Source organism: Siphateles boraxobius, unplaced genomic scaffold (assembly GCF_051911475.1).
Source record: "Siphateles boraxobius isolate OS27281-9 unplaced genomic scaffold, OSU_SipBor_1 1, whole genome shotgun sequence".
In the NCBI taxonomy this organism is placed as follows: Eukaryota; Metazoa; Chordata; class Actinopteri; order Cypriniformes; family Leuciscidae; genus Siphateles; species Siphateles boraxobius.
The window spans coordinates 16,013,710-16,021,634 of record NW_027508699.1 but is presented as its reverse complement, the minus strand read 5'-3'; positions in this window follow the sequence as shown (position 1 = coordinate 16,021,634).

Here is a 7,925-nt window from a genome sequence, read left to right as displayed (position 1 = left end):
TCTAGAGCCAATTGTGTGGGTATGTCAGATGAATGTGCTGCGAAGCTAATTAAGACAGCACAACTGAGTGCAATAACATAAACCGAGCAATAATTTATCAACCAAGACATTAGCAGAAAATCCTTCAAGTCCTGTAGGTTGCAAGATGGAGCCGGAGTGGATCGAACTTAATGGTCCAGCACGTCCCACAAATTGGATTGAGATCTGGGGAATTTGGATGACAGGGCAACACCTAAAACTCTTCATCATGTTCCTCAAACCATTCCTGAACAATTTGTGCATTGTGAACAGCTGACTTCAGCTAAACAATGGCAATATTTTCTTTTTAGAACTGCTTTACAGCAGAATTGATCTGTTTGTATAATTGAATAATAATTTTCCTGTTTATCCCTGTAAAGTGGCTTTGAAACAATCTGTATTGTATAAAGCACTATATAAATAAAGGTGACGACTTGACTTGTGGCAGGGTAATAATCCTGCTGAAAGAGGCCACTTCCACTTCCAGGGAACAGCGTTGTCATGAAGAGGTTTACCTGGTCGGCAACAATGTTTAGGTCGGTGGCACTTGTCAAATTTACGTCCACATAAATGGCCGGACCCAGGGTTTCCCAGAAGAACATTGCCCGGAGCATCACACTTCCTCTACCGGCTTATCATAGTCCCACAGTGCATCACATCCTCAGGTAAATGCCGCACACGTTCACGGCTGTCCATGTGTAAAAGAAAACGGGGCTCATCGGATCAGGTGACCTTCTTCCACTGCTCCAAGGTCCAGTTGCGATGCTCGCGTGCCCATTGTAGGTGCTTTTGATGGTGGACAGGGGTCATAATAGGCACTCGGTTTGGTACATCTCCCAAAACCATCATTAAAATTTTGTGTGACTTGTGCCACACTAGAACCGCTGTTGCTTCGGACCAGACGGGTAGTGATGCGCGGGTCAGCTTTTTTTCCAACCCGCGGGTCCCGCTTTTATGAAATTATTTGGCCCGCCCCACACCACTGTATCTATTTTTACGACCCGCCCCGCACCCGCAACCATTAAATAGACATACTAGGCATTGTAATGTACAGCCTTTATTTCAGCCTGAAAGTGCTTGCAAACATCGCCCTGTAAACTGGCAACAACTGACGATTATGAATATGAACCATAAATCAGGTCATATTAATAAAATAATGATAAACATTTTCAACATTTACAAAGCAGCGTTTGTATTCATCTAATAGGCTAAACAATTTTTTATTTCAGATTTGTATAGGCCAACAGTTTACAGCCTACGCTACATAACCACTGAACTTTTGTTTTATTTAACACACGGAAATGTTAATTTAGCGTTTTTACGTTCGCTGTACAAAAAAAGAATGGCATCCACTGTACCGGGGTTAAATCTTTTTCGCCTAGACTACAGTGCCCATTTTGTGGCTCTCGTGTTTGTATATTTTTTCACACGAGTTGCACTTAACGTAGCCTATACTGCTTGTCTTCTGCTGCAACTATTTCTGAGAACCGGTCCCAAACATTAGATTTAGCAGCCTGACCTTTTTTTCTTTTAGTCATGTAAATTCCCGACCTCATTTTCTCCCGCACCTCATTTAACATCTTCACTTTTATTTCTCAGTTTTTGTTGTGGCTGGCGGCGGGAGCTGCAGTGCTTGGCGCACCGCTTTCGTGACGTGTCACGTGATGCCAAAGGTTTGGGAACATCACGCAAGTTACAGTGCTACGGCCTTCATATTGTAACCTTATCAAAGAACCTAATAAAATATGAAAATAGATATTCCCAAATATTTAATATAGGCTGGAAATTGCACCCAACATATATGGATTAAAAAAAAAATTAATGACCCGCCCCGCAAATAAAGTGACAATTTCTTTCCCTGTCCCAACCCGACCCGTGGGGTCCGCGGGTTATGAGACGACCCGCGCATCACTACAGACAGGATAGCCTTCGTCGCCCTTGGGCATTGTTGAGCCTTGGGCACTCAACACCCTGTCGCCGGTTTGTCCTTCCATGGACCACTGTTGGTAAATTCTCACCACTGCTGACCGGAAGCAACCTACAAGCCTTACAGTTCAGTTGCAGTTACATTGATTACGCCTGTTCAGTTCAGTTTCCGCTGGTCCCATCCAATCTCCTGTCTCCTTTGTCACCACTGGTTCTGCCCACTCTCCTGACTCCTTTTGTTGTCGCTGGTTTTGCCCAGCTCCTTGTCTCCTTGTTTGCACTCCAAGTCTCCTTTGTCACCAGTGGTTCTGCCCAGTCTCCTGTCTCCTTTGTTGTCGCTGGTTTTGCCCAGCTCCACGTCTCCTTCATTGCACTCCAAGTCTCCTTTGTCACCACTGGTTCTGCCCAGTCTCCTGTCTCCTTTGTTGTCGCTGGTTCTTCCCAGTCTCCTGTCTCCTTTGTCACCACTGGTTCTGCCCAGTCTCCTGTCTCCTTTGTTGTCGCTGGTTTTGCCCAGCTCCTCGTCTCCTTCTTTGCACTCCAAGTCTCCTTTGTCACCCCTGGTTCTGCCCAGTCTCCTGTCTCCTTTGTTGTCGCTTGTTTTGCCCAGCTCCACGTCTCCTTCTTTGCACTCCAAGTCTCCTTTGTCACCCCTGGTTCTGCCCAGTCTCCTGTCTCCTTTGTTGTCGCTGGTTTTGCCCAGCTCCACGTCTCCTTCCTTGCATAACAAGTCTCCTTTGTCACCACTGGTTCTGCCCAGTCTCCTGTCTCCTTTGTTGTCGCTGGTTTTGCCCAGCTCCACGTCTCCTTCCTTGCACACCAAGTCTCCTTTGTCACCAATGGTTCTGCCCAGTCTCCTGTCTCCTTTGTTGTCTCTGGTTTTGCCAGCACACCAAGTCTCCTTTGTCACCAATGGTTCTGCCCAGTCTCCTGTCTCCTTTGTTGTCGCTGGTTTTGCCCAGCTCCTCATCTCCTTCTTTGCAATCCAAGTCTCCTTTGTCACCACTGGTTCTGCCCAGTCTCTGGTCTCCTTTGTCACCAGTGCTTCTGCTCAGTCTACTGTCTCCTTTGTTGTCGCTGGTTTTGCCCAGCTCCGCCTCTCCTTCCTTGCACTCCAAGTCTCCTTTGTCACCTCTGATTCTGCCCAGTCTCCTGTCTCCTTTGCCACCACTGGTTCTGCCCAGTCTCCTGTCTCCTTTGTTGTCTCTGGTTTTGCCCAGCTCCTCGTCTCCTTCTTTGCACTCCAAGTCTCCTTTGTCACCACTGGTTCTGCCCAGTCTCTGGTCTCCTTTGTCACCAGTGGTTCTGCCCAGTCTCCTGTATCCATTGTTGTCGCTGATTTTGCCTAGCTCCACGTCTCCTTCCTTGCACTCCAAGTCTCCTTTGTCACCACGGGTTCAGCCCAGTCTACTGTCTCCTTTGTTGTCACTGGTTTTGCCCAGCTCCACGTCTCCGTCCTTGCACTCCAAGTCTCCTTTGTCACCACTGGTTCTCCCCAGTCTCCTGTCTCTTTTGTTGTCGCTGCTTTTCTGGTTATGTGACATGCACAGGAAAACCCAACAATAACCAGTCATGGCAATACAAATGCTCCAGAGGAAGCCTGTGCTCTGGATGACGTTGCAGACAACCCTGCATGAAATGACAGCATTCTGTGCAAAAAGATAAGAGAAAATTTGATTATTACCTTAAACTGTACACATGCTATATTTACCCATTCGTTCTTTGATTAACATCTAACCTTGTGACACAACAAATCTGGACCAGTCATTGTTTGCGAGGTCGTACTGGTCCTGGGATGTTGGATAACATCCATGCACCATTTTGAACAGAAGCACCCCTAGTGAAAACACTGTTGTAGGTTTTGCATGGTACTTGCCCGTGTCAAAATACTCTGGTGGGATGTATGGTATTGTGCCTGGAAGAAAGAGATTTTGTATGATGTTTATAAACAAAAGTATTTTGACTACATACAGGAAAAAATAAGTGTTCTAATTAGTTTAATAGCAAAGCAGTGCATAATACATACCACGGAGGGACATATAGGCAGAATCCCTCATGAGGTCCCCACACCCAAAGTCGATTAATTTGACCTCCAGCGTGCTCAGGTTTATGAGCAGGTTTGTCAGCTTGATGTCGCCATGAAAAACACCCCGATAACAGCAAATGCTAATGGCATAAATAACCTGCCGCATGATGTGCTGTGCTGTGTGCTCTTTGAGGACACCTCTGTTGAGTTTCAGGAATTTATACATATCCATGCTTGGCAAGGGGCGCTCCATGATCATGATGTAATGTTCTGGGTCGTCCTGCCAGTCCAGCACCTGAATTATATTTGGACAGCTGGGACTCCTATTGGAGATGACTGCCAAAGCAATTTCTAATGGAACGGGTTCGGGATGAAAAGGCTAAAAGAAATTTGAAAATTATTGAAAAATCATGTATTATCTATGATTAAAATGAATATAGAGTAAGATATTATAAACTGAAAACAGTGACTAAAAAGAGAAAACAGAGAGTGCAGCCTACTTACAGTGCTGATATATTTTGTGTGTGGTGTCTTTCGGACAAATTTCACTCCCACCTGATTAACAAAACAAAGAATTAATGATCAAGATGTGCACATGGGTGATTTCATTTTAGTCATGAATCCTGAACAGAAGTAGGTAGTGCAATGTAAGTAAAACATTTTTAAAAAATACCTTAAGACCATCCTTGATGCGAATCCCTTCACGCACAGTGCCGAATCCACCTTTGCCCAGCTTCTCACCGAATTTGTATCGACAGTAAATGCAATCTATTAAAAGTGAAGTAAAAGTAATTGACATGACATAAACTACATTTTTTTGTAACATTTTCTATTTCTATATTAGTATTCAAATGTTTATTTTATTAGCCTAATATCAATGAAGCGACAACAGGGATTTTAAAATTAATTTGGCACACTGGAGGACTATTAAAGTAAACTGCAAAAAAGCTACATGGTGATTAAAATGATGGAAAACCTAAATAAATGTGAATGCTGTTTTGGGTTATGGCAGTAAACTTACCCTTTTCCGGCATTTCTGTGGGACTCGCTGCACAGTCAATGGCTCCATCTACTTTGGTACTCGCTGCACAGTCAATGGCTCCATCTACTTTGGGACTCACTGCAGAGTCAATGCTCTCATATACTGTGGTACTCACTGCAGAGTCAATTTTCTCATCTGCTGTGGGGCTCACTGCACAGTCAATGCTCTCATCTACTTTGGGACTCGCTGCACAGTCAAAGGCTCCATCTCCTTTGGGACTCGCTGCACAGTCAATGCTCTCATATACTGTGGTACTCACTGCAGAGTCAATTTTCTCATCTGCTGTGGGGCTCACTGCACAGTCAATGGCTCCATCTACTTTGGGACTCACTGCAGAGTCAATGCTCTCATTTACTGTGGTACTCACTGCAGAGTCAAAGGCTCCATCTCCTTTGGGACTCACTGCACAGTCAATGGTCTCATATACTGTGGTACTCACTGCACAGTCAATGGCTCCATCTACTTTGGGACTCACTGCAGAGTCAATCCTCTCATATACTGTGGGGCTCAGTGCACAGTCAATGGCTCCATCTACTTTGGGACTCACTGCAGAGTCAATGCTCTCATATACTGTGGTACTCACTGCAGAGTCAATTTTCTCATCTGTTGTGAGGCTCACTGCACAGTCAATGCTCTCATATACTGTGGTACTCACTGCAGAGTCAATTTTCTCATCTGTTGTGAGGCTCACTGCACAGTCAATGCTCTCATATACTGTGGTACTCACTGCAGAGTCAATTTTCTCATCTGTTGTGAGGCTCACTGCACAGTCAATGCTCTCATATACTGTGGTACTCACTGCAGAGTTGATGCTATTATGTGCTGACAAACTCACTGGAGAGGCAGTGTTGTCATCTGCTGAAGGACTTACAGACCTGTTGAGGACTGCAGGTTGCAGCACTTCTTGCTCCAGCTGAGCCTCAGCAATGGGGAAGACTTCAGAGCTACTGACTGGAACTTCCTGTAAATCTAGAAATTAAAAAAATTATTGATAAAATATTGCAAACCCATTTTAGAAGGTTTCTTCATTTAGGGGCACCTTTTACTTGATTTCTTGTCAAATCAAACTTCTCTAAACGATATAACTGATTTGTTTCTGAATTAAAATTAGAAAATACTGACCAGTATAGAGGGTAGGCATGAATTGACTTTCCCGCCGGAACACGTGGCAAAAGAGCCTGCTGTTTGACTGGATTTAATAGGGAAAACAGCGAAAACGCAATTAAACAAACGATTATCCGTTTAAACTAAAGGTTGGACTCGATATAGTGTTCCTTACATCTTGCCAAAGATCCAGTGATCCGTGGATATTGATATGCAGCCAGGAAGGGTGTTTCCTGGCATTTATATGTGTCGGATTTTGACACTGGGGAAATAGCTAGGCTATAAAGCAAATTTGCTGTGAACGCTTTATACAGGTCCAAATCCGGGTGATCACTTATTAATGTTATATATATATTAATATATATATATATATATATATATATATATATATATATATATCCCTAAAACTATAGTTTTTGTCAGTGTTTAACCTATTTTAAAAAATCCAAGTATAAGAGTATAAGATGGTATTCATGATGAGTTGTCACTGCAAAATATAACTCATCATGTTATACCCCAAAATTCAAAATGTTGACACAAAATGATAGCCTATTCAGTTGTTTCTGTGAATAGCAGCGATCCATTTTCGGTAGCTTTCGGCAGTCTGTAAAAATATACCTCAGATTTCTAGTCAAATCTATTTTATACAGTCAATCTCAAAGCTCTTTCCCGTTTTAGATGCATTTTGTACGTTTTTTGCGGCATTCACGCTGAAAACCAATGCTGTCACTCCGTCTTTCTGCCACTAAGTTGGCATGACCGCAGTCACCAATGGTGACTCACCAGACTCACCAATGGTGACGTCACATGCGTACCATCAATAGAGGCCGAAGTTATGACGTCACTTTGTAGGCCAAAACGTGGAAGTGAGTTAGCATTTTAGCACTTCCGGTTCCCTCGCCCTAAAGTCTATGGGTTTTTTGAATGGGTTTTTGATAAATCGCCTGAAATAAGGTCTGTGGTTAACAAAGCCTCTAATATTCTCGCGTTTTGATCTATGACATAAAACACACCAGTTATAACCTGCTTGTGGTTTTTTAAACTTCATTGTCTGTGCTTGTGGTTTTTTAAACTTTAAAATCAGGGCTCTCACGTCTCACGCATTGGGCGTGAGACACACGCATTTCAACCCGTTCACACGCCACACCTTGTATTTCTCACACTGAGGAGTAAGGGAACTTGTCCCGCTATACAATTAATGGACGAGGCGCAGGCAAACGGAGGGAAGCTGTCTGCCGAGTTCATAGCATCTGTCTCGACTCTCGAGTTATACAGAGTTAAATGCTAGCCGATGCTAGCTACCAGCCAATCAGAAATTAGAATTAGTTGTTTCCGGGTAAATTATGTGTTCCCGCTGCAAGCTCGTTCGTTACTAGACAACACGCGCACACACGGAGTGGAAGTTGAAAGAGCACGATCTGATGAATGCGGTTTGCGGACATTTTTTGCGGATTTTTTTTTTTTTTTTTGCATTCTGATTTTACGATTCCTGGACAATATCTCTTGCCTGTGATCAAAGACAGTGAGAGCTGATGTTGAGGAGGATAGCCACATTCGTGCTAAATTATTTCTGATGCATTCAAAAACTCTCCAACTGCTTTTAAAGGGGTCATCGGATGTAAAATACACTTTTATATGGTATTTGCAAATAAATGTGTCTTTGCAGTGTGTGTGGACACAATCACCATGCAACGAAAAAAATCCATTCACTTTTTTTAATCCTCAAAAAGCCAAAAAGTTGTTGCTCATTATCATTTAAAGAGACATGCACCGAAACGGGTCACTGTGAACAGAGCTGTTTTTGAAGAG